Below are 26311 nucleotides of genomic sequence, written 5' to 3'. Positions count from 1 at the left end.
TTAATATAGTATGCTAGTTATCCTAGTGTATTCTACTGTGATAAGACACATTTTACTTTGATATTTTCCTGAGTTCATCTACAAAAGAAAGGTAATTAAAAACGAAGATGCAATGCTTATTCCCATCACAAATCATACTTTATTGTAATGCACACTTTTATATACATATTTAAAGGGTATCCATCATAAATTTTTATGTTGTACATGAAAAAAGTGGGTAATATTCCAAATAGGTAATAACTTTACAAATTGTATGGAAATGAATGGCACCAATGCGTAGTACTGCTTCATTTTAGAAACACACAGCAGTAAAATTCATCACTTAGGAAGATTTTTATTCAAATGTCTACGTGCTCAGAAACATTCCTCTATCAAGGCCTTTTTTCCTGTTTCTTTTGTTGTTGTTGATTTAGTTATCAATATAGAAAAGAAGTGAATAACTGAACCAGCATTCAAAAGGTATTGTTTTTGAGTATATTTTTTGAAGTTCAGGGATAATTTCTTGGAACATCTGGGGTCTGTCATACACACAGACCTTTTCATGTCTCCTCTTTTTTTTCTTTTTCAAGGTCTTAGTGCATGAATGAGATTAATCTAGGGACAGAGAATTCACCCAGGAAAAACTGAATGGTTTGAAAATTAAGTCCAAAATATTGAGCACTGATGTGGGGAGATAAAATACCCTGGTACAATCATGTACATCTTTTAAAGCTATCTATCACTTTCTTCCAGTGAATTTTCACTTGGAAATTGAAAGTGTGTATCAATTGCTGTGGCTGAAGCATGCATGGTGTTTCTTTTATCCTCCACACTTCACCTCTTTGACTCCAACAGTGTTTTCTTGGTACAGCCTGCACCTAGTAGGACCCAGAAAAATGTTGTTTCAACATTGACAAAGAAAAATCATGGACATTTTTTAAATTGATATGTTCAGTCTCAGTCTCAGTTCCATCATTTGTAGTAAGAGAATTATAGTGGTTATTTGCTAAAGCTATAATTAAATTAAATTAAATTAAATAATGGATTCTACATGTCCTTAATAGTGCCTTAAAAGTAACAAGCTCATGGCAGGGAGCAGTGGCTCACCCCTATCATTCCAGTAGCTTGGGAGGCCCAGGCAGGAAGATAGTTTGAGTTCTGGAGTTCCAGACCATCCTGGGCAACATGGTGAAACCTTTTCTCTACAAAAAATACAAAACAAAACAAAACAAAAGCCAGATGTCGTGGTACATGCCTGTATCCTTGCTGCTCAGGAGGCTGAGGTGAGAGGATTGCTTGAGCCCATTAGCTCAAGGCTGCAGTGAGCCATGGTTGCACCACTGTGCTCCAGCCTAAGGTGATAAAGTGAGATCCTATCTCAAAAAATAAATAACAAGCTCAAAATAAGTGTTAGATCTCTTTTCCTTAGATTTACTTTCAAAGAAGGCTACCCACAATATAATCACATAGGAATCCAAAGTAAACTATCCTCATTCTCTAGAAACAATGAAATGGATACTAAGATGTATGAGCTTCAATTGTCACATAGCTCTAGCAATACCTTGTTTTTGTTTTGTTTTGGTTTGGTTTGGTTTTTTGTTCTTTGTTGAAATGAAATCTCACTCTATCACCCAGGCTGGAGTATAGTGATGCAATCTCAGCTCACTGCAACCCCCACCTCCTGAGTTCAAGTGATTCTCCTGCCTCAGCCTCTCGAGTACCTGGAACTACAGGTGCACACCACCAAGCCTGGTTAATTTTTGTATTTTTAGTAGAGACAGGGTTTCACCATATTGGCCAGGATGGTCTTGAACCCCTGACCTTGTGATCCACCCACCTCAGCCTCCCAAAGTGCTGGGATTACAGGCATGAGCAACTGCCCCCAGGCTACCTTGTGGTTTTTTAACCTTATTTGGGTAGGCTAGCCACCTGGACGAATAAAAAGGTATTCATTCCTTCTATTATTTATTCATTAATTCACAAAGTATTGAGATTCTGCTGTAAGGTAGGCACTGTGTGAAGTCCTGGGGATAAAGCACTAAACAAAACAGACATGCTTCCTTCCACTGTGGCATCTATAACTTAGCTGAGAATAAATGTATTAAATAAATACAAGTGATATGGTTTGGCTGTGATCACACCCAAATCTCATCTCGAACTGCAATAATCTCCTTATGTCAAGGGCGGGGCAAGGTGGAGATAACTGAATCATGACAGCAGTTTCCCCTGTACTGTTCTCATGGTAGTGAGTAAGTCTCAGGAGATGTTATAGTTTTATAAATGGGAGTTCTACTGCACACTCTCTCTGGCATGCCACCATGTAAGACGTGATTTTGCTAATCTTTCTCCCATTCTGGATGCTTCCTGCCCTGGAACAGCAGACTCCAAGCTCATCAGCTTTGGAACTCTAGGACTCACACTAGTAATTTACCTGGGGCTCTGAGGCTTTTAGCCACAGACTGAAGGCAGCACTATCAGTTTCCCTGTTTTTGAGGTTTTGGAGCTTAGACTGGCTTTCTGGCTCCTCAGCTTGCAGATGGCATATTACGGGGCTTCACTCTGTGATTCTGTGTCAATTTGCCTAATAAACCCTCTTTCATGTATTCATCTATCCTATTAGTTTTGTCCCTTTAGAGAACCCTCTATTTTATTTTATAAAATATTATATTCATATATATTAAATAGATATAAATAAGTTGATGAAGGGGGAGGAAGGTGAAAGAAGGATTGCTATAAAAATACACACTGGTAAAACTTTTTCTTCAATGAAATGGGGTTTCAATGTGGATTGATGTCCTTCCAAAGATTGTGTACACACACACACACACACACACACACACACTTATGTAAGCTAGATGGATAGATAGGTATCTATTACATATATTATATACAATCTAAAATGTGCACTTAACAAACATCATACTTCATAATTCACAATCTGACTCATGATTTTAAACATAAATCCTACATGATCACATAAAATAATGGAATTGAAATAATAGGTCTTCTCTTTCCTTGTCTTTGCACTCTAGTACTGTTATTGTTTATTTCAAATCTACTGTTTAAGTGTAGGAAAATGTACCACAATAAGGGCTGGAGACAAAACTGAGCCTTAAGTGAGCCAAAACAAACAGGAATTTGATTAATTTACTCTTAAAACTACATATACTCTTTAAAAGGGTGAACTTGTATGATTTAGGTATTAACTATATAACTGGAAGTTTTCCAGATTAACTTTCTTGTAGAATATACATATAGAATACGATGTTTGTTAAGGTATAAATAATATGTGAAATTTGAAAACCACACATGCACATGTGCACGTGCACACACACACATATATATTCAATATGAAGTGCATAAACTCTTTGGAACTCAGACCTATATAATTTTTATTGAGGAATATTTTATTACTAACTTTGTTTGAAATTGCCAGTTCATGTTTATATTATAAAACCTACCAATTGTCAATTGATTTTATTTGGTTCTTAAATTCTCTGTGGAAAACGTGTTACTTTGTTGCACACACCCAGGAAAGATACCTCCCACCACACCAACCTGGCACTTCACTGAACCACACCCATTTAAGAACCTCCTGCTAGATATCAAAAAAGATGTTAAATTGGCTGGTAGATGCCTTGGTATGCTAGCTGGAGCTAATAAATCCCACAAAGCATTAGGATAAAATTCCCCTACCAGCTCTGAGCCATTTCCATTAAATTGCAGCTCAGCAAACGGATTTCTCTTTTTAAGCTTACCTATCACTAGGTTCATAATTTGATAAGTCCCTATTGTGTCAGTGGTAAGGGAACAATATCCATCCATTTTCCTTGCCTTCTGTTTATCTTCCTTACAAGAAAAAAAAAATCTCTGTGCTTTCAATACGGTCATTTCGAGTCTTCAAAAACTTGAAAGTGACATCACAAGGAAAAGTACTATTTCTCACTTTAGGATGTGGGCTGTGCAAGACTGGAACCAACTCAATATTTAAAAAGCTCAGTCTGATAATCTGTGGCTTTACTTAAAGTCTGTGGACACAGCAGATGTAAATAACATAATCCTAAAGCAATTTAGATGGAAAAAAAAATTTCCCTAGATAGGGATTAAGGTTTGGTAGAATGGGAAAAAACCCGAAGAGAGTAATGGAAAAATGTGCATGGTGGGAAGCTCATGGTGGGAGGTGGCAAAGTGGCAATTTGTAATGAGCAAACATTCTCCATAAATACAAGGACACACAACATATGCTCAAGGAACCAAAGGAATTATTACTAATTAATGGTTTACTTTACAGATTTCCACTATGCTGCATAAATGGACTGAGAAAAATATGAGTACTTTCAGAAATATTACCCTGTGATTCTAGTAATCACACAGGTGACTTTGGACACTTTTGAAAATAACAGGAAGTATGTATTTTAAGGGTGTGTTTTTTTGGATCATATGTGGCTGCAGATATTCAGATACAATTTCAATTTGGTGCGTTTAAAAGAAATTTTTCACACTAAGATAATCTATTGAAAATAATGCGAAAGGGGGGGCGGAGCAAGATGGCCGAATAGGAACAGCTCCAGTCTCCAACTCCCAGCACGAGCGACACAGAAGACCGGTGATTTCTGCATTTTCAACTGAGGTACTGGGTTCATCTCACTGGGGAGTGCCGGACAATCGGTGCTGGTCAGCTGCTGCAGCCCGACAAGCGAGAGCTGAAGCAGGGCGAGGCATCGCCTCACCTGGGAAGCGCAAGGGGGAAGGGAATCCCTTTTCCTAGCCAGGGGAATTGAGACACACAACACCTAGAAAATCGGGTAACTCCCACCCCAATACTGCGCTTTAAGGAAACGGGCACACCAGGAGATTATAGCCCACACCTGGCCGGGAGGGTCCCACACCCACGGAGCCTCCCTCATTGCTAGCACAGCAGTCTGCAATCTACTGGCAAGGCAGCAGCGAGGCTGGGGGAGAGGCGCCCACCATTGCTGAGGCTTAAGTAGGTAAACAAAGCCGCTGGGAAACTCGAACTGGGTGGAGCTCACAGCAGCTCAAGGAAACCTGCCTGTCTCTGTAGATTCCACCTCTGGGGACAGGGCACAGTAAACAATAACAAACGCAGCAGAAATCTCTGCAGACGCAAACGACTCTGTCTGACAGCTTTGAAGAGAGCAGTGGATCTCCCAACACGGAGGTTGAGATCTGAAAAGGGACAGACTCCCTGCTCAAGTGGGTCCCTGACCCCTGAGTAGCCTAACTGGGAGACATCCCCCAATAGGGGCAGTCTGACAACCCACACCTCACAGGGTGGAGTACACCCCTGAGAGGAAGCTTCCAAAGCAAGAATCAGACAGGTACACTCGCTGTTCAGAAATATTCTATCTTCTGCAGCCTCTGCTGCTGATACCCAGGCAAACAGGGTCTGGAGTGGACCTCAAGCAATCTCCAACAGACCTACAGCTGAGGGTCCTGACTGTTAGAAGGAAAACTATCAAACAGGAAGGACACCTACACCAAAACCCCATCAGTACATCACCATCATCAAAGACCAGAGGCAGATAAAACCACAAACATGGGGAAAAAGCAGGGCAGAAAAGCTGGAAATTCAAAAAATAAGAGCACATCTCCAACAGCAAAGGAGCGCAGCTCATTGCCAGCAACGGATCAAAGCTGGACGGAGAATGACTTTGAAGAGATGAGAAAAGAAGAAGGCTTCAGTCCATCAAGTTTCTCAGAGCTAAAGAAGGAATTACGTACCCAGCGCAAAGAAACTAAAAATCTTGAAAAAAAAGTGGAAGAATTGATGGCTAGAGTAACTAATGCAGAGAAGGTCATAAACGAAATGAAAGAGATGAAAACCATGACACGAGAAATACGTGACAAATGCACAAGCTTCAGTAACTGACTCGATCAACTGGAAGAAAGAGTATCAGCGATTGAGGATCAAATGAATGAAATGAAGCGAGAAGAGAAACCAAAAGAGAAACCAAAAGAAGAGAAACCAAAAGAAAAAAGAAGAAAAAGAAATGAACAAAGACTGCAAGAAGTATGGGATTATGTAAAAAGACCAAATCTACGTCTGATTGGGGTGCCTGAAAGTGGGGGGGAAAATGGAACCAAGTAGGAAAACACTCTTCAGGATATCATCCAGGAGAACTTCCCCAACCTAGTAGGGCAGGCCAACATTCAAATCCAGGAAATACAAACAACGCCACAAAGATACTCCTCGAGAAGAGCAACTCCAAGACACATAATTGCCAGATTCACCAAAGTTGAAATGAAGGAAAAAATCTTAAGGGCAGCCAGAGAGAAAGGTCGGGTTACCCACAAAGGGAAGCCCATCAGACTAACAGCAGATCTCTCGGCAGAAACTCTACAAGCCAGAAGAGAGTGGGGGCCAATATTCAACATTCTTAAAGAAAAGAATTTTCAACCCAGAATTTCATATCCAGCCAAACTAAGTTTCATAAGTGAAGGAGAAATAAAATCCTTTACAGATAAGCAAATGCTTAGAGATTTTGTCACCACTAGGCCTGCCTTACAAGAGACCCTGAAGGAAGCACTAAACATGGAAAGGAACAACCGGTACCAGCCATTGCAAAAACATGCCAAAATGTAAAGACCATTGAGGCTAGGAAGAAACTGCATCAACTAAAGAGCAAAATAACCAGTTAATATCATAATGGCAGGATCAAGTTCACACATAACAATCTTAACCTTAAATGTAAATGGACTAAATGCTCCAATTAAAAGACACAGACTGGCAAACTGGATAAAGAGTCAAGACCCATCAGTCTGCTGTATTCAGGAGACCCATCTCACACGCAGAGACATACATAGGCTCAAAATAAAGGGATGGAGGAAGATTTACCAAGCAAATGGAGAACAAAAAAAAGCAGGGGGTTGCAATACTAGTCTCTGATAAAACAGACTTTAAACCATCAAAGATCAAAAGAGACAAAGAAGGCCATTACATAATGGTAAAGGGATCAATTCAACAGGAAGAGCTAACTATCCTAAATATATATGCACCCAATACAGGAGCACCCAGATTCATCAAGCAAGTTCTTAGAGACTTACAAAGAGACTTAGACTCCCATACAATAATAATGGGAGACTTCAACACTCCACTGTCAACATTAGACAGATCAACGAGACAGAAAGTTAACAAGGATATCCAGGAATTGAACTCAACTCTGCAGCAAGCATACCTAATAGACATCTATAGAACTCTCCACCCCAAATCAACAGAATATACATTCTTCTCAGCACCACATCGTACTTACTCCAAAATCGACCACATAATTGGAAGTAAAGCACTCCTCAGCAAATGTAAAAGAACGGAAATTATAACAAACTGTCTCTCCGACCACAGTGCAATCAAACTAGAACTCAGGACTAAGAAACTCAATCAAAACCACTCAACTACATGGAAACTGAACAACCTGCTCCTGAATGACTACTGGGTACATAACGAAATGAAGGCAGAAATAAAGATGTTCTTTGAAACCAATGAGAACAAAGATACAACATACCAGAATCTCTGGGACACATTTAAAGCAGTGTGTAGAGGGAAATTTATAGCACTAAATGCCCACAAGAGAAAGCAAGAAAGATCTAAAATTGACACTCTAACGTCGCAACTAAAAGAACTAGAGAAGCAAGAGCAAACACATTCGAAAGCTAGCAGAAGGCAAGAAATAACTAAGATCAGAGCAGAACTGAAGGAGATAGAGACACAAAAAACGATCCATAAAATTAATGAATCCAGGAGCTGTTTTTTTGAAAAGATCAACAAAATTGACAGACCACTAGCAAGACTAATAAAGAAGAAAAGAGAGAAGAATCAAATCGACGCAATTAAAAATGATAAAGGGGATATCACCACCGACCCCACAGAAATACAAACTACCATCAGAGAATACTATAAACACCTCTACACAAATAAACTGGAAAATCTAGAAGAAATGGATAATTTCCTGGACACTTACACTCTTCCAAGACTAAACCAGGAAGAAGTTGAATCCCTGAATAGACCAATAGCAGGCTCTGAAATTGAGGCAATAATTAATAGCCTACCAACCAAAAAAAGTCCAGGACCAGATGGATTCACAGCTGAATTCTACCAGAGGTACAAGGAGGAGTTGGTACCATTCCTTCTGAAACTATTCCAATCAATAGAAAAAGAGGGAATCCTCCCTAACTCATTTTATGAGGCCAACATCATCCTGATACCAAAGCCTGGCAGAGACACAACAAAAAAAGAGAATTTTAGACCAATATCCCTGATGAACATCGATGCAAAAATCCTCAATAAAATACTGGCAAACCGGATTCAGCAACACATCAAAAAGCTTAACCACCATGATCAAGTGGGCTTCATCCGTGGGATGCAAGGCTGGTTCAACATTCGCAAATCAATAAACATAATCCAGCATATAAAGAGAACCAAAGACAAGAACCACATGATTATCTCGATAGATGCAGAAAAGGCCTTTGACAAAATTCAACAGCCCTTCATGCTAAAAACGCTCAATAAATTCAGTATTGATGGAACGTACCTCAAAATCATAAGAGCTATTTATGACAAACCCACAGCCAATATCATACTGAATGGGCAAAAACTGGAAAAATTCCCTTTGAAAACTGGCACAAGACAGGGATGCCCTCTCTCACCACTCCTATTCAACATAGTATTGGAAGTTCTGGCTAGGGCAATTAGGCAAGAGAAAGAAATCAAGGGTATTCAGTTAGGAAAAGAAGAAGTCAAATTGTCCCTGTTTGCAGATGACATAATTGTATATTTAGAAAACCCCATTGTCTCAGCCCAAAATCTCCTTAAGCTGATAAGCAACTTCAGCAAAGTCTCAGGATACAAAATTAATGTGCAAAAATCACAAGCATTCTTATACACCAGTAACAGACAAACACAGAGCCAAATCATGAATGAATTTCCATTCACAATTGCTTCAAAGAGAATAAAATACCTAGGAATCCAACTTACAAGGGATGTAAAGGACCTCTTCAAGGAGAACTGCAAACCACTGCTCAGTGAAATCAAAGAGGACACAAACAAATGGAAGAACATACCATGCTCATGGATAGGAAGAATCAATATCGTGAAAATGGCCATACTGCCCAAGGTAATTTATAGATTCAATGCCATCCCCATCAAGCTACCAATGAGTTTCTTCACAGAATTAGAAAAAACTGCTTTAAAATTCATATGGAACCAAAAAAGAGCCCGCATCTCCAAGACAATCCTAAGTCAAAAGAACAAAGCTGGAGGCATCACGCTACCTGACTTCAAACTATACTACAAGGCTACAGTAACCAAAACAGCATGGTACTGGTACCAAAACAGAGATATAGACCAATGGAACAGAACAGAGTCCTCAGAAATAATACCACACATCTACAGCCATCTGGTCTTTGACAAACCTGAGAGAAACAAGAAATGGGGAAAGGATTCCCTATTTAATAAATGGTGCTGGGAAAATTGGCTAGCCATAAGTAGAAAGCTGAAACTGGATCCTTTCCTTACTCCTTATACAAAAATTAATTCAAGATGGATTAGAGACTTAAATGTTAGACCTAATACCATAAAAATCCTAGAGGAAAACCTAGGTAGTACCATTCAGGACATAGGCATGGGCAAAGACTTCATGTCTAAAACACCAAAAGCACGGCAGCAAAAGCCAAAATTGACAAATGGGATCTCATTAAACTAAAGAGCTTCTGCACAGCAAAAGAAACTACCATCAGAGTGAACAGGCAACCTACAGAATGGGAGAAAATTTTTGCAATCTACTCATCTGACAAAGGGCTAATATCCAGAACCTACAAAGAACTCAAACAAATTTACAAGAAAAAAACAAACAACCCCATCAAAAAGTGGGCAAAGCATATGAACAGACATTTCTCAAAATTCATACAGCCAACAGACACATGAAAAAATGCTCATCATCACTGGCCATCAGAGAAATGCAAATCAAAACCACAATGAGATACCATCTCACACCAGTTAGAATGGCAATCATTAAAAAGTCAGGAAACAACAGGTGCTGGAGAGGATGTGGAGAAATAGGAACACTTTTACACTGTTGGTGGGATTGTAAACTAGTTCAACCATTATGGAAAACAGTATGGCGATTCCTCAAGGATCTAGAACTAGATGTACCATATGACCCAGCCATCCCATTACTGGGGATATACCCAAAGGATTATAAATTATGCTGCTATAAAGACACATGCACACATATGTTTATTGCGGCACTATTCACAATAGCAAAGACTTGGAATCAACCCAAATGTCCATCAGTGACAGATTGGATTAAGAAAATGTGGCACATATACACCATGGAATACTATGCAGCCATAAAAAAGGATGAGTTTGTGTCCTTTGTAGGGACATGGATGCAGCTGGAAACTATCATTCTTAGCAAACTATCACAAGAACAGAAAACCAAACACCGCAGGTTCTCACTCATAGGAGGGAACTGAACAATGAGATCACTTGGACTCAGGAAGGGGAACATCACACACCGGGGCCTATCATGGGGAGGGGGGAGGGGGGAGGGATTGCATTGGGAGTTATACCTGATGTAAATGACGAGTTGATGGGTGCTGACGAGTTGATGGGTGCAGCACACCAACATGGCACAAGTATACATATGTAACAAACCTGCACGTTATGCACATGTACCCTAGAACTTAAAGTATAATAATAATAAATAAGTTAAAAAAAAAAAAGAAAGAAAATAATGCCAAAATAAGAAGCTATTAGAATTAGGACGCACTAACATTCATTTTCCCGCTTTTTAAAAGAACATCAAATTCTTGGGTTCAAGCTAGACAAAGAAAAGATGGATTGCTGACAAGGAAAAGATTTTAAGCATCTCTACTTTCCAGACGTGTTACAGCTAGCAAGAACCATTCATGTTCTTGAGGAGAACTCTAGGAGATTTTGTAGATTTAACTTGGTGGAGACTGCAGCTAAAAGAGCAAAGGAAAGGAGGATGGTCTTGTTGATTCACTCCATTTACTTCAGAACATGTGCCCTGAGACCAAGTTCAAATTCCCCAGCAGTACTCCAAACTAGACTGCAACGAGTGACTCTCCTCCCAGCTTCGCCCCACTCAATCTACCAATACGATGACTCCAAAAAGATTAGGGAAAATAGTTGAAGTGACAGCCCAGCAAATCCTTCAACTTCAGGATATCTACGGTCGAAATGTGACAAAATGTTTCTTAGAATATGACGTGAGACTATTAAAGAGGGAAATGACTTGGAGATGTGTGATTCTTGGCATCCAAAGATAAGGGAGAATCAAGAGCTCCACAATGAATCCACCAGAAAATCTGTGATAATTTTTGTAAAAGAAAGTACATTTCCTTTTATCTAACATTACGTCAAAAAAAAAAAAAAAAAAGGAAAATCCAGAATATGCAAACAGGAAAATGTATCAGAAAGAAACCATAAATACCAAATGCACACCTATTAAGACCCCAACCAAGTGGTCCTATAATCCCATTTCAAAAATTTGTTTTTCTGTATTAACTGAAGAACTTCTGGGACACTTTTATGCTCATGTTCATTGCAGATCTTCATTGTGATATTCTTATAAACTTATTTTACATTTTTTTCCCTCATAAAAGATCTTTAGTAGTACTATACTGTTGAGATTCTATACTGCCTAATGGTATTTTGCAAGGTTCTTGACAAATCTTAAACATACAGAAGTTACCATCTGAAAGGCCGAGTGAAGTAAACAAAAATTACTGAACCTAAAATTTTACACAACAGAAAAAAATGTATTTATTTTGAGATCCTAAAGTAGAGTTTGGAAGTCAATCAGGATATGCAGAAAAATCAGGCAAATAAAAACAAGTAAACAAAAAAAAACAAAGGGCAAAAAAAAAAACAAAAAAAAACTTTCAACTTATTTTACCTCAATGGCATATTGGAACAAATTAACCAACAAAACTGATCCCCAAAAGAGAGTGAAAACCACAAATATTTAACCTTTTTATTTCTGATATTATAACCCAATCCCTGAGACTGCCTGATTTAATTATATGGTGAATCCTGATCATGAATAGTCCTATTCTTACTTAAAAGAGCTTGATGTTCCTCTCAATTAGACTATACTTTCGGTAGATTTGTTCCTGACAATAAGCCCCTGACCTCCATTTCCCTAGGGCATTTAATTTACAAAACATATTCATAAACTTTTTCTCTGCCTTTTTGAGATGTGAATTTCCTCCCAACCTCTTGCCAGTTTCATAACCCAGGGATATCTTTCTCAATGAGTTAAGCACCATCCTCGTCAAATGTAATCAAGAAGGACATAGGACCCCAATTTCCCAGTTAATGTTTCAAGAAGTTGAGTTCAACCTCTCTTGCCTATTGCAATAGTCTTGAATGTCTTCCTTGCCTGTTTATGTCTGTATTTTTTTTTTTTTAACACTTCCTTCTTAAAATTTGAGAGGTATGGTCATATTTAACCTTCTGATAGCCAAGAATTACCAATATCTCTGTCTAAAATCAAAATTTCTTGGAATAATTCTATATGTAAAACAACAGTAAAACAAACATAAAACAACTGCCCTTGGTGTGAGAGTTATTTTAAACTTCTTATTCTTCCAGAGTTTTCCACACCTACCTATTGAGAGGTGACAATGTGCTAGCAGCCCTCACTCTTAGCACCTTCTCAGCCTCGGTATCCACTTCAGCCGCACTTGAGGAGCCCTTCAGCCCGCCACCGCACTGTGGGAACCCGTCTCTGGGCTGGCCAAGGCCGCAGCGGGCTTCCTCTGCTTGCGGGGAGGTGTGGAGGGAGAGGCGCGGGCGGAAACCGGGGCTGCGCGCCGCACTCGCGGGCCAGCGCGAGTTCCAGAGGGTGCGGGCGCGGGATCAGCAGGCCCCCACACTGGAGCAGCCAGCCCGCGCCGCGGCCCAGGGCAGTGAGGAGCTTAGCACCCAGCCAGCAGCTGCCAGGTCCCCCAGCACTGCCGGCAAGCTGCGCTCAAATTCTCGCGGGGCTTCAGCTGCCTCCCCGCAGGGTAGGGCTCAGGACCTGCAGCACGCCATACCCAATCCCCCTCCTCTGCAGTGGGCTTCCGCGCCGCCCAAGCCTCCCCGACCGGTGCCGCCCCCTACTCCGTGACTCCCGGTTCTATCGACCGCGGAAGGGCTGATGAGTGCAGGCCCGGCTCCGGACTGGCGAGCAGCTCTAGCGCCTGCAGTCCCTGTGCGGGATCCACTGGCTGAGGCCAGCTGGGCTCCTGAGTCTGGTGGGGTCTTGGAGAACTTTTATGTCTAGCTAAGGGATCCTAAACGCACCAATCAGCACTCTGTGTCTAGCTTAGCATTTGTAAATACACCAATTGGTACTCTGTATCTAGCTAACCTAGTGGGGACTTGGAGCACTTTTATGTCTAGCATTCTGTGTCTAGCTCAAGGATTGTAAACGCACCAATCAGCACTCTGTGTCTAGCTCAGGGTTTGTAAATGCACCAATCAGTACTCTGTGTCTAGCTCAAGGTTTGCAAATACACCAATTGGTACTCTGTAGCTAGCTAACTCTGTATCTAGCTAACCTAGTGGGGACTTGGAGAACTTTTCTGTCCAGCACTGTGTGTCTAGCTCAAGAATTGTAAACGCACCAATCAGCACTCTGTCAAAATGGACCAATCAGCTCTCTGTAAAATGGACCAATCAGCTCTCTGTAAAATGGACCAATCAGCAGAATGTGGGTGGGGTCTAACAGCCGCACGTGGTTGGGTTGCCTTCCACAGTGTGGAGGGTTTGTTCTTTCCGCCTGGCAATAAATCTTGCTCCTAACTGTTTGGGTCCTTGCTGCCTTTATGAGCTGTAACACTAACTGTGAAGGTTTGCAGCTTCACTCCTGAAGTCAGTGAGACCATGAACCCACCAGGAAGAACAAACAACTCCAGACCCGCAGCTTTTAAGAGCTGTAATACGGGTAAGATCTGTAGCTTCACTCCTGTCACCAAGACCACGAAACCAGCAGAAGGAAGAAGCTCCAGACACATCTGAACGTCTGCAGGAACAAACTGGGGACACACAGTCTTTAAGAACTGTAACACTCACTGCGAGGGTCCGCGGCTACATTCTTGAAGTCATCGAGACCAAGAACCCACCAATTCTGGACACACTATGACCAAGGTAATGGCACAGGTTAAGAGTTTTCCCTTTATGGTCTCTTAATTGGCTCATAAGTAAATTCTAAGAAAAAGAATTTTAAGTATATTCAGTCAAATATAAGGAGTGGTGTGTTATTGCAAATTAAGAAAGTATTGGCAAATGTTTTTAATTTTTCTGTGGTCCAGTAACTTAAAAAATTAGACGTTGATAATTTCCCCTTCGCCACCCATGACAAGCAATTTAACTATTTCTATAACTGCATTCACAAGAAAATACATGTGGCCACAATTACTGAATGGAGAACTTTCAGAGAACTTTCATAATAATAATATGAAACACTGCTATGTTTCATATAATTCTATTGTTTCTGTGTTTCGTAACTGTTCTGTTTATCACAACCCTCATACAGAGCATTTTTAGATTTTTTTCCCCTAATTGTCCAGCAGCTACTATAAAATGTTAAAACGACAAATTCATTGTATATCTGTTTATATACTGTGGTCCTTTGGAAAGCCACAAACCATTGTAGTATCTTAGATATATTGACCTCCAAAGAATAGTTTTCACCCCTTTGAAGGTGTCACCAGTCACTTTGAGAATGCTTGGTTCAGGTCATTCTTTTGACAAAGGACAAATCATATTCTTCTCTATAGTACAGCTAATATAAAAACAAAATTTATCTCTTCCAATTGATTTATATGTGTCTTATATAAACCTCATTACTTTACCAATTTAAATGCCATTTTAGCTCACCAGGGTCAGGAAAGAGGAAGTGGGAAGGCAAGTTGGGGAGGAGGTGACAGAAATTTAAATTATTCCTCGGGAGGACATAACTTTGTATGCTTATGTCTGGAAAATATTATCAAAATGAGCATATATATGATTAACAATGACCATAATAGGAGCAGTTAAAGGGCCTAATAATATTGAGAGAAGAATAATTAGTCCCCTAAAAAGCAGCTTTGTGCATTCATTATTATCCCTATTCACATCTGTTTCATTATATATGTCTTTTTTATACGATGTTGAAGAAAAACAGATAATTTTCTATTCACCCTGGAAAATCCCACAGCGTGTCAATAATTTTCTTCTGAGTTCTTAATGAGAGGCTTTAAATTTCAATAAAGCATGTTGTTCCATTTGGGAACTCATAAGGAGTTGGCAGCAATTCTTTCTCAGACAATATTTTATGGCATCGTTATGCCAAATTTTCACTAAATAATTTCACTCAAATAATTCAAAAAGAAAATACCTCTATACATTTCTTGATTTTCACAGCATCAATTGATTAATAGCAGTCTTTAAAAAAAATACTGCTACAATATTATGTTAAGGCGAAATGTTGAGTTGAATAATTCTGTTATATCAGTGCTTCAGTCAGAACCAATTAAACTAATAACCCTAGTATGTAATTGTGAATTTATCTTTAACATATGATATATATGTATGTATGTATATATGTACATATTTTTATCTCTTTTTATTTGTAATATTTTTCCGCAATTAAAACCAGGTCTACGCATACAGGGTGAAATGGAAATTGAATATTTAGAAATTAATTATAAACACTTTGGTAAAAACAATTCTTAAAACAGTAAAATAATTCAATCAAAGCAAATTTTTATGGTTTAAATTTCTAAATGATTGCTTTGGTTCTCTTTCCTTTGTGTGTATAAAATATGCTAGAGTAATGTAAGGAAATCACTGCGATTTAATATTAGGGAATTTTTATAGTAATAAACATATTCTATAATAAAATTCGTATCCTTAACCTTTGATAATGCATTTAGCTATTAAATTTAAATACATGAAATTCAAACAAGTGAACATTAAACCTGTCCCTTGGAAGTATGGACTTTGGAACAAAGCTGCTAAGTTTGGACCCGAGCTGTGATATCTACTGTCTGGATGACCTTCACCTAGTAATGATTAGTCGCTAATTATTTATTCTTCTCATCTTTCCTTTTTTGTGAAAGAGGATATTAACAGTGTTTAGATAGAAGTCAGACACAAGAGTTTATATTGTATGATCCTATTTGCATGAAAATTGAAAAATGAAGTTGTTTAACTGTAGCACCTTTATTTTTTGGTACACTATGTTTGTATATATTTATGGGGCATATATGAAATTTTATTACATGTGTAGAATGTGTGATAACCAGGTTGAGATGTTTAAAGTATCCATCACCTAAGTATTCATCATTTTTATGTCTTGAGAACATCTCAGGGCCTCAATTCTAGCTATTTTGAAAAATATAATACAATGTCCACTATCAAAGATTAGAAATTCTGCTATCTAACTGTTTGTACCCATTAACCAACCTCTCTACATCCCTCTTCTTCCACCCACATATCCTTGCAAGTCTCTAATATTATTCCGGTGTCTACCTCCATGTGATCAACTTTTTCAGCTCCCACATGTGAGTGAGAACATTCAATATTTGTCTTTCTGTGCCTGACTTATTTCACTCAACCTACATATAGTTGCATCTGTGTCACTGTAAATGACATGATTGTATACATTTTTATGGATGAATAGTATTTAATTGTGTGTGTATATAACACATTTTCTTTATCCGCTTATCCATTGATTGACATTTACGTTGATTCCCATTCCTTTGCTATTGTAGATGGTGCTGCTGCTGCAGTAATTATGGGAGTGCACCTATCCTTTGACATGTTTGTTCCTTATCTCTGGATATTCAGTGGAGGGATTGTTAGATTGTATGGTCATTGTATTTTTAGTTTTTTGAGCAGTCTCCATGCTGCTTTCCAGACTGCCTGTACTAATTTACATTCCTACCCACTGCATGATATTTTAGGCAATCCAAACTAACTCGTGATAGAATTCAGAAGAGATGATTGGTGATCGGAATCAACTGTGAAAAGATGTAAAACATTTCTGCCGTGAGGGGATGTTCAGTATCATAATAGAGGCATCAGTTACAAGGATGTATATTTTTGTCAAAAGTCATCAAGCTGTCCCTTAGTATATCTTGGTTTCTTTCAATATTTTTAAAAAATATGATAAAAATATTAAATGTAAATGTACTCAAGTATAGGGTAAATGCATCCTAATCAAATATCAGTGACTTCTCTGGAGGTCAGTGTCCTACTTTGCCCATTACAATGCTTGTAATTAATAGCTTTGCAGCCCATCTTTTCTTCATTCATCAGCATATATTTTTGTGTGACTTCATGTGCAATTACGTCAAACACAAAACTCCTCCCTTCAGGAAACTGAAGTGAAAGTGAAGCTAAAGTTAAACTTCTTTAGCTTTCCTCCTCATTTGTAAAAAGGAAAGTTTGATGATTTTAAGTTGTCCTTTAAGCTTAAGCTGAATTGGGAATTCATTATTCATAAAACAGAACCATGGCCTCATCTGACTGTAGGTACACCAGGATCTAGAGAATGAAAATTTGGCATTTTGGTTCATGTTTTCTTCTGTCCATTTATAAATTCTGCTTTTCTTTGCACGTTTTTCTTTCTATTCTGTATTTGACATCTTCACAAAGCCAGGAAAATGGGTGGAAACCTACTGACTGATACTCACAAGTATTTGTCTTAAAGGATGAGAGACCCTTTATTGCCCAGGGTACATCTGTCAAAAATTAGGCAAATATTGGTTGTCTAGCCCTATGGTATAAATTGCTGGTAAAACTGTATTCACATAAATCCCATGAAATAGGTTTCCTACAAGAAATAAGATTCAATTGTGTGGAAAATGAAAGATGGAATACAAATTATACCAAAACAACCATCACATACACTGTGGAAAGTAGAGATTACAAAGACCCCATGCTGGGTACAAAAGCAGGTTTCACAAGTTGTTTGCTGTATGCTTTTAAAAATGTACTTAAAATCTCAATGTTTAAATTTCATTATTTAAAAAATATAGATTACAATAATATCTACCTCATAGTAAACTAAAGTAACAAAAAGAAATATTTAAAATGACCTCTGGCTCAACATGAATGTTTGACTCATAAAATCTAAACTCCATGATATTATGGTTAATTACAATTAGTATTGTTTCTGTTGTCATCTTTGCACTAGTAGCTAGAAACTGCAGATATATTCTAAAACCCACAAATACCTCAAAAGACCATGAAATTGAAATCATGTTTCTGAAGATCAAGCACACTAAGTAGACCTTCATGAAAGATCTGTTACTTCATTGGAGTTTAGTTTTCAGTAATATAAAGAATATAATGGAATATCCCTTAAACATGCCAGTTCAGAAGATATATACAATCAAACTATATATAGACAGAACTGCAGTGTATTGTAAAAGCTATGAAACTATAGAAGTAAATAGATAATTGCTTGTGGTTGTAACAAAAGAAAGTTGATTGCATCAAAATTTTAGTATTCAAATGCAGCATCTTATAAATGTCAAAAGTTACATTTTAGCTTAAATTTGCCAGATGTGAGTTCTTACCTGGGTTTTTAAAAATACAGGGATATCAGGGGAGATTTCTTCATTTCACTATTGAATATGATAATGTATCTGGGCATTTTGGAAACCTAGAGACCTCAGAACCTCAGAAAAATTCATTGTCTTTCCCTTTGGTCTCTTTATAGAGATGCATAGAAATAGCTGGTCACTTTGACATTTTATGTTTCAGTAGCAATGGTGTATCCCCACTGACTTACTGGATTACATCTTGATAAAAAGTAGCTGCGTTACCACCACACTTTATGCCGCAAGTAATTTCCTTTGGATCCTAAGAGAGCCCAGCAACTTTATATTCTTCACTTGAGGGAGCCACTTTTGATGTTAAAACAAAACTAAAGCACAAAAAAAAAAGTCAGCACCTTAGTTTCCCAAAGTTGCATTTATCCAAAGACTTGCCATGATCAAACATAAAACAGCTGTAAAACCTAAATGAAAGGCTGGGGTCAAATATTTCCTAATTGCCTGTTTTTAAAATACCATCTGTTCATTTGCTTTACTTTGTAATGTGCCACTAAATATGTAAAAACAAGTTAGTTACATTATATTATTCTAAAAAGATTTCATGTGTTAGTAAAGATTATGAACATTAGTTTATGTTGGCTTCCAGAAATGTATTAAAGAAATAAAATTGTCTTTCTCTGTGAATTAATTTTAAATGCATTCCATTCCTGTTCATATTTTGCTTTATGTCGGTTTGTTAATATGCAAGGTATTGTAATTAAGGTTTACTTGGAAGCTCTGCAAAATATTTGGCATTATTTATAATAGAAAGATAATAATTGCCACCATTGTTGAACAATTATGCCTTTTTTTTTTTGTTTTTGGTCCCTCAGAGGCTCTTAAAATGTGCTATTCCTGGTTACTATTGGGAAAAAAAGATCATTTATATTCAGAAGGAGGCTGTCTTATAACCAGTTAACGTGGAAAGTAAAACTAAACAAGTATTTGTCTTCATGCATAAGAAATACATGATGCTTAAGTTCATTGAATTAATTCATACATCTTTGTGTTTGTATACAAAGCTAGTGATTAAAAGAATGTTTATCTAGCCACAGAAAAATAGCCTGTGATGTTGCTGTTTTCTCAAAATAATGAGAGAACAATTCTGTTCCAACAAGCTCTAGAGGGTTACTTCCTTTTTTCTGGACGTGAAGTTAATTAGGAAAAGAGGAAAGCTAATAAAAATAATTGAGTGTTTACCAGATGCCAGCTGTTTATCAAAGATCAAGAACAGTGCCACAAATGTTAGTAGAGGGCTTAAGTACACAGGCTTTAAAATACGACATAATTCAATTTTGATTAACTTGTTTGATGACCTTCGGCAAATTTCTTCTCTACAAGAACCATCCCCTCAAGTGTAAAATAGAAATAATACTGTCATCCACCATTAGTAATTTCTGTAAGAATGAAAGGAAATAACTTGCAAAAGCTTTAAGCACCTAAAATATTTTCTGTCATTAATTCATAATTGTTATGTTTAACCTTCACAACCAATTTGAGACATACATATTGCTATTTTCATTATACAAATGAGAAGAATGCGGTTCAGAGAATTAACGTGACTTGGCGAAATTACGTGTCTAGTTAAAGTAATTTTAACACAAATCTTTAAAGCCTATTTGTTTTTCATTGAACAATGCTATGCTCACTTCTCATTTTTCTGGTGTCTTTTTAAGCAATGATTTTTTTCTGCCCACACCACTATATAGTTCATTGTGTACAAAACAGGTAAACTATTCACATAGAGAACATCAAGCTTACAATTTTAGTGCATATCATAATAAAATCATCATGTAAAACTCACTTCTTCTGCCTGCTGGGCACAGTATGAGAATAAAAGTAATTATCCCATTTAAATTTCAGGATAGCTCAAAAAATAGGCACTATTACTTGTTATTTTGCAGTGAGAAAACTGAAGATTTCAAAGGTTAAGTGATTTGTTTGTGATCAGACGAAAATGTGAAGAAGATTCATTCCTTGTAACTATGCCTATCATATTCTAAAGTTTATGATTAATCACAAAGCAATACTGCCCCCAATCTGCGTCCAGCAAATAAGATTAGATTTGTAGTTTCAAGAATTTCTCCTGCCAGCATGAAATGTCACATTCACCTCTACTCTGAGAGGCATGTTACTAGGTCATACAACATACAATTATGACTTCCAGCTTTTATGACTGCAGCAGAAATATTAATATTAAATATTAGGTTGGTGCAAACGTGATTGCAGTTTTTGTATTACTTTTAATGGCAAAATGCAATTACTTTTACACAAACCTGGTAGGCGGAAAGTTTAAAAAGCAAACTATCTCCTCTTTTATTTTCTTGGAAGTATTCGGAGTGCCAAAACAGTGGCAGTTTTCTGAATAGCTTTGAAGTAAACTAGTCCTGAGGTTTTCGATGGAAGCAGTATGAAATCCTAGACGTTATACACTTTTAGGTAAGTATTATGATCCATACAAGGTAAAATCTAAGCCTATATTTTGGGATATTATCATGCATAAAGAATAAAGTAGAGATTTTTGTTAAAAACATTCCAGCCCTAGGAATTCTGGATTTGTTTAGCCAGGCCCTACAATTATGTATCCTAATTCCCTGCAATAAATCCGTATAAAATTGAATAGCTCACTCATAAATAACATAAATATGTATGCTACTAGTTCCGCTTCTCTGGTTGAATGCTTCCCAATACAACTAACTTTTTCTGGTGCAGCTAAAACTTCCTGATTAGAGAAAGCAAATTATAAAGAAGTTTGGTACTAATAGATTCCAGATAGTTTTTTACTGGGTAGGGGATAGTGGATGGCACTCTCTCCTGATGATCACTGAGGCCACCGTCTAATCAGTCTAGTTGCGTATGCTGTTTCCCTTTTCAAATGTGTAGTTTCTTTTGAGTCATCCTATTTTTGTTCTTTGCTTTTGGACAGCCCAAAATATGAGAGTGAGCACACCCGATTTTTAAAATGTTAGCTATACAAGTCTAGCTAAATATTTAAGCTTTCCAGTTACAAGCTGCACTCCACAAAGCTGGTGGTATTGAGCACTGTGTGCCTTTGGTTGCCTGCTCCCACTGGCTTGCCCTCCTCTTCACAGATATGTTCCCCAGGCTAGCAGGAGCCTTCCTTTTAGGGGAAGCACATGGAAGCCAATGGGCCTGGAAAGATACCTAAGGAAGCTGGATAGGATGAAGAGAAGTTTCCAGTTTTGTCCTGAAGGTGAAGTAATCCCCTAAGGAGCTTGCCAATGGCTAATAATTTGGGGCAGAGATGCAGGGAAACCAGAAAACTGAAAATAAAACTTAAAAGCACACATTTTGTAAGGATGAGGCATGTCCTGAAAGGTAGTATTGGGCTATATAGTTTTTAGAAGAAATAACAAGCTAAGAGTTTGGAAAAAGTTCCCTAGTGGGAGGACAGTTACAAATTAAAACTGTTAATTTTCATTCCAAATGTCTGCCATATAAAGTTCCTTTGACTGGATGGTGACTTTTGTTCACTGACTTTCTGTGTCAAAATAGCAGTTGGAATTGCTTATTGTGACCTTTACAGATGGCTTCAAAACAGCAACTGTTGGCAACAAAATTGCTGATAGAAAAGTCCGCAAAAGAAAGGCAATCAATACTCAGACCCCCTATTGTGACAAAACTGGAAATTTACGAGTAAGTGGAGGATGGAGAATCTTGGTGATCTCTCTTTGTTTTTGTAACAGCTTTGAGCTTAGCAGGCAGATGGATGGATGCCTTAGCAGGCCGTTCCTACTGCTTAGATGAAGGGCGGCTAGATGGACGCAATTTAGGCACTGACTTCATTTCAGGGGGTTCCGCAGATACTCTCTTGTGTTGCCAGAGATCACATATGGTGGCAGAATGTTTTCTGCTAGGTAAGAGAGAAGTTTCACACTCAAGGGGATGAAAATCCCGACTGATTAGTCATAAACACTGCTAAACTCTGGAAGTGGGATCAGAAGGATATTTTCCTCTCTCTTTTATCCTGTTCTTGATTCAGTTAATTGTATATAAATAAGGATTATGTTTGATTATTCCTTAAGAGCAGGAGTACACTGGGCAGAGACAAACAGGATTTTCTGCAATATTAAAGACTATGACAATTGTGTTTGCATTACTTGGTAGTGAGCCAGTATGTACCATTGCCAGGTGGCAGAAGAATCTGTGAACTGTTTTAGCATTCTTTAAGGTTTTCCAGTGACCTCAGTGCAACTACACTAAGCAGTTAGTGCCCAATCTCAAGTTGCTATTTTTAAGTTCATTCAAATGCTTTTTGCATAACAATGTTGAACATATTTTGGTGAAAATTCTTCCCCTGGAGAACCGTGGTATTTCCAACTGTGCCTAGTCCAAACATGACTTTCTTTTCAAAAGATGCCAAGAGAACAGGGGGCCATTGGTATCTTTCTTCTTTCTAGTTAACAGATATGATACTTAATAGTGTTTGCCTGAGCCCATCCCTCAGCATGTGACAATAAATTCATCATACAAATGACACCAAAATTGCAATCACTATTCTCAGCTCTTCAACACATTTCTAGACAATCAGGCATTGGAACTGAGGCCAACGGTGATGTACGGTATAATATACCTCCTCACACTTTTTTGGTATGTACTTTAACCTTAGCAATGTCACACACACAGACATATACATATACACATGGACATTTTTTTCTAGGACAGTGAGTAAAATAATTTACTTATAAAATAATAAAGCATATCTATGGCTTTGAATTTGGAAACACCCTTTAATGTGTACCTTACATATTCCCACACAGTGAATTTTTCTGTCCTAAATTATCTCATATGTAAACAATTTTAAACGATGTCCTGACCATAGCACACGTGTGTATAAATATATTAAACATTTATATATGTAAATATACCAATTAGTGAAACATTATCTAATAAAATTACTCAAGTTTCTAATAGCAATTTGACTATACTAGCAACTTACTCATGCTTTTCATAGCAGCAACTTCAGATCCTAGAAGTTCTGATCTTGACTGCCAGGCAGAGGCACTAAAACAATTTTAAATATTGCCTCTCTTTCATCAACCAAAAAGGAATTCAAATTCTTAAGCAAAGTAGTTTCCTTGCAATTGTGTGGGAATAAAACAGTTTGCTATTTTCTGGAGGAGAGAGTTTAGATTTCTGAATTTACTGAATTACATACGTTTACTCCATAGGTTAATATAACAGCTAAATTTCAAAATCTAAGATGAGCTCAAGAAAAAACTGATAAATTCAGGTGACAAATGTTTCAACTTCTACACTGAATTACTTCTAAAGCAGCTTACAGAAAATTAGTAATTACAATGGAATTATATTCTTTATCTGCATCTATAAAAGATTACTAAAAGGTAACTAATTCAAAACCTATATCAAATCTTTCAAAATTCCTGTTTTTCTACCCAATTTTATTGACATATCTCTTCTGTAGTTTCTCATGCAGTTAAACCACAACTCAGCTATCTGCATCTCACAACGTGGTTTTTCTTCTCTGCCTTTCTCTCCTTTTTGAACTTTTTGTTTAAGTGGAGCAACCTAGCCTCTCTCTTCCACTGATTAAGAGTATATTCTATTTAGAGTATCATGCAGTGAAGAAAAGAAAAACAGATAAATGCAGTGATGTTAGAGATCAAAAGAGGGTGTACAATCCTCAATGTTAACATGCAAGCTTTTCAATTACTGCTTGTATCTATCACCTGCTGTCTGGTGTTAAGACAATAAAAGCCTAAGTTCGATACTATGTGAAAAACAAGCACAGCAACAACCTCTTCCTAATAATATCATCATGCTTTTGCTATGCATTGCATGACCACCTATGACTGTGCTTGGGGAGATCATTATTTTTCTTTCATAAATGGATCTCATAAAGCTCTATGGTTTTTATTATGCACAATGTGCAATTCCTCATAGTTTTACAATACAATGTAAGAATCTTCTATTTTCCTTACAACTATTCCATAGTGTGCAAAGTGCAAGATGTCATAGACAAATATTCACATTTTTAAGACAAGTTTTTGTTAGGATAAAATAAAATGACTTTAAGATGTTTAGAAGTAAAATATGTCCACACTATTTGTTGATGTTGTGAGCATAACTCCCAGGAAATGGGACTGAGTCCATTATTTGCTCTTGAGTTTGGTGGAATACTTGGAACTAAAGAGTGTCATTTTGGGGGCACAAATATGGTGCCTACTGTATCCATGAATGAGACTGGGTTTTTAAAAATATGTTAGATAACGGTGATGCTGAGTGCTTTGTTTGCAGTCACTAGCATACACAGGAATATTGAGAATTCATTCTTATTAGAATACTGGTTCTGTTTGCATTTACCTGTTGGGTGACCTTTTTTGGAAGTTTCACAGGAAAATATACACAGTGTTAATCATCTCTCATTGCATTTCTCAGAAATGAGACTTTATTATGCACACTTAAGTCTGCTTAAAAGGACTTCAAATGTTTTTAAGTGGTTACCACCACAAAGATTTCAGTATTTTATGAAACTTGTTAATTTTCTCTTTTCTTTCTTTATATTACAGTCCAGTTATTATAATCGTTAATTTGCTCCATGGCTGCTTCTACCATTCATACCATTCATTTGTTGCCTTTATTTTGTCTTTATCTTGTCACAAAAACAATTTGTGACATTAGAAAATAGAAGTCTTATATATACTTTTCTTAACTTCTTCCTTATATGTTTGCATCAAAATTTACTAATACCAGTGTTGGAATATATTTGTCAGCATAGCATACTGTCATATTCATCTATGTTACGCTCTTCTAAAGGTGTCACATCCACAATTTGAATTTCTAAGCCCTTTCATCATATAATCACAATGCTCCTGCCAATATTATTATATCTAGTCACTAAAAATTTTATGACATTTTATGGACAAAATTAATAGTAAAGTCTAAGCATTCAAAAATTATTTAAATTTTAATATATTTACAAAATAAAAATTAAATTTCAGAATTCCAAATGATTTAAAAAAAAGACTTTCTGCATTTATATATGAGTCAAAGTCAAGAAAGTTTAATATTGACATGCTACAGAGTTACCTCTGTAGATTTTCGGTAAATGTCAAATTTACCCTTGTCTAAAGCTATCATTTTTTTAAAAGTAAAGCATTTGGCCTTAGAGGCTTAAGGATAGAATTTCCGGACATATACTTACAGTTTGCCTTTTGATTAGGTGTTTCAGTGCAAATAAGGCCCCATTTATATAGAGGAGAGTAGCACTAAATAATATTATTCTTAGAATTCTCATTCTTTTCATTACAGAAACCATGGCACATTTTCCCAAACGTTGATTTGCTTTAGAACTTTGTAGCTCGACCCTTTATTATAGATTACTTCAATTTCCCTGGAGTGGAGGTAATACTAATCAAAGAAGGGACAAAGTGAAAAATGTACAGCTGTAATGAATAAAATATTTGTCTAAATATTGGAACTTACAGAAAAAAGTCATAAGGCTTTAGTTATTCAAACTAGTTTATGTGAGACTTGATTGAGTCTCTGTGCAGATTTCCTTAATAATAATCATTCCTGAAGTCAAATAGCGATTCAGACTTATCCTTGTTGATGCTTCACTGGCTTTTTGTCTATCTCTAATTGACCCTCTAGTGTTTGTCCCACAGATGTTATCACACAAGCATTCATTTTACTTTAAGTTCCCAACCTCAGCTCATTCTCACTCACTGTC

This window comes from Macaca thibetana, chromosome 5 (assembly GCF_024542745.1).
Source record: "Macaca thibetana thibetana isolate TM-01 chromosome 5, ASM2454274v1, whole genome shotgun sequence".
Taxonomy (NCBI): Eukaryota; Metazoa; Chordata; class Mammalia; order Primates; family Cercopithecidae; genus Macaca; species Macaca thibetana.
The sequence above is the reverse complement of the archived record's forward strand: the minus strand, read 5'-3'. Positions refer to the sequence as shown.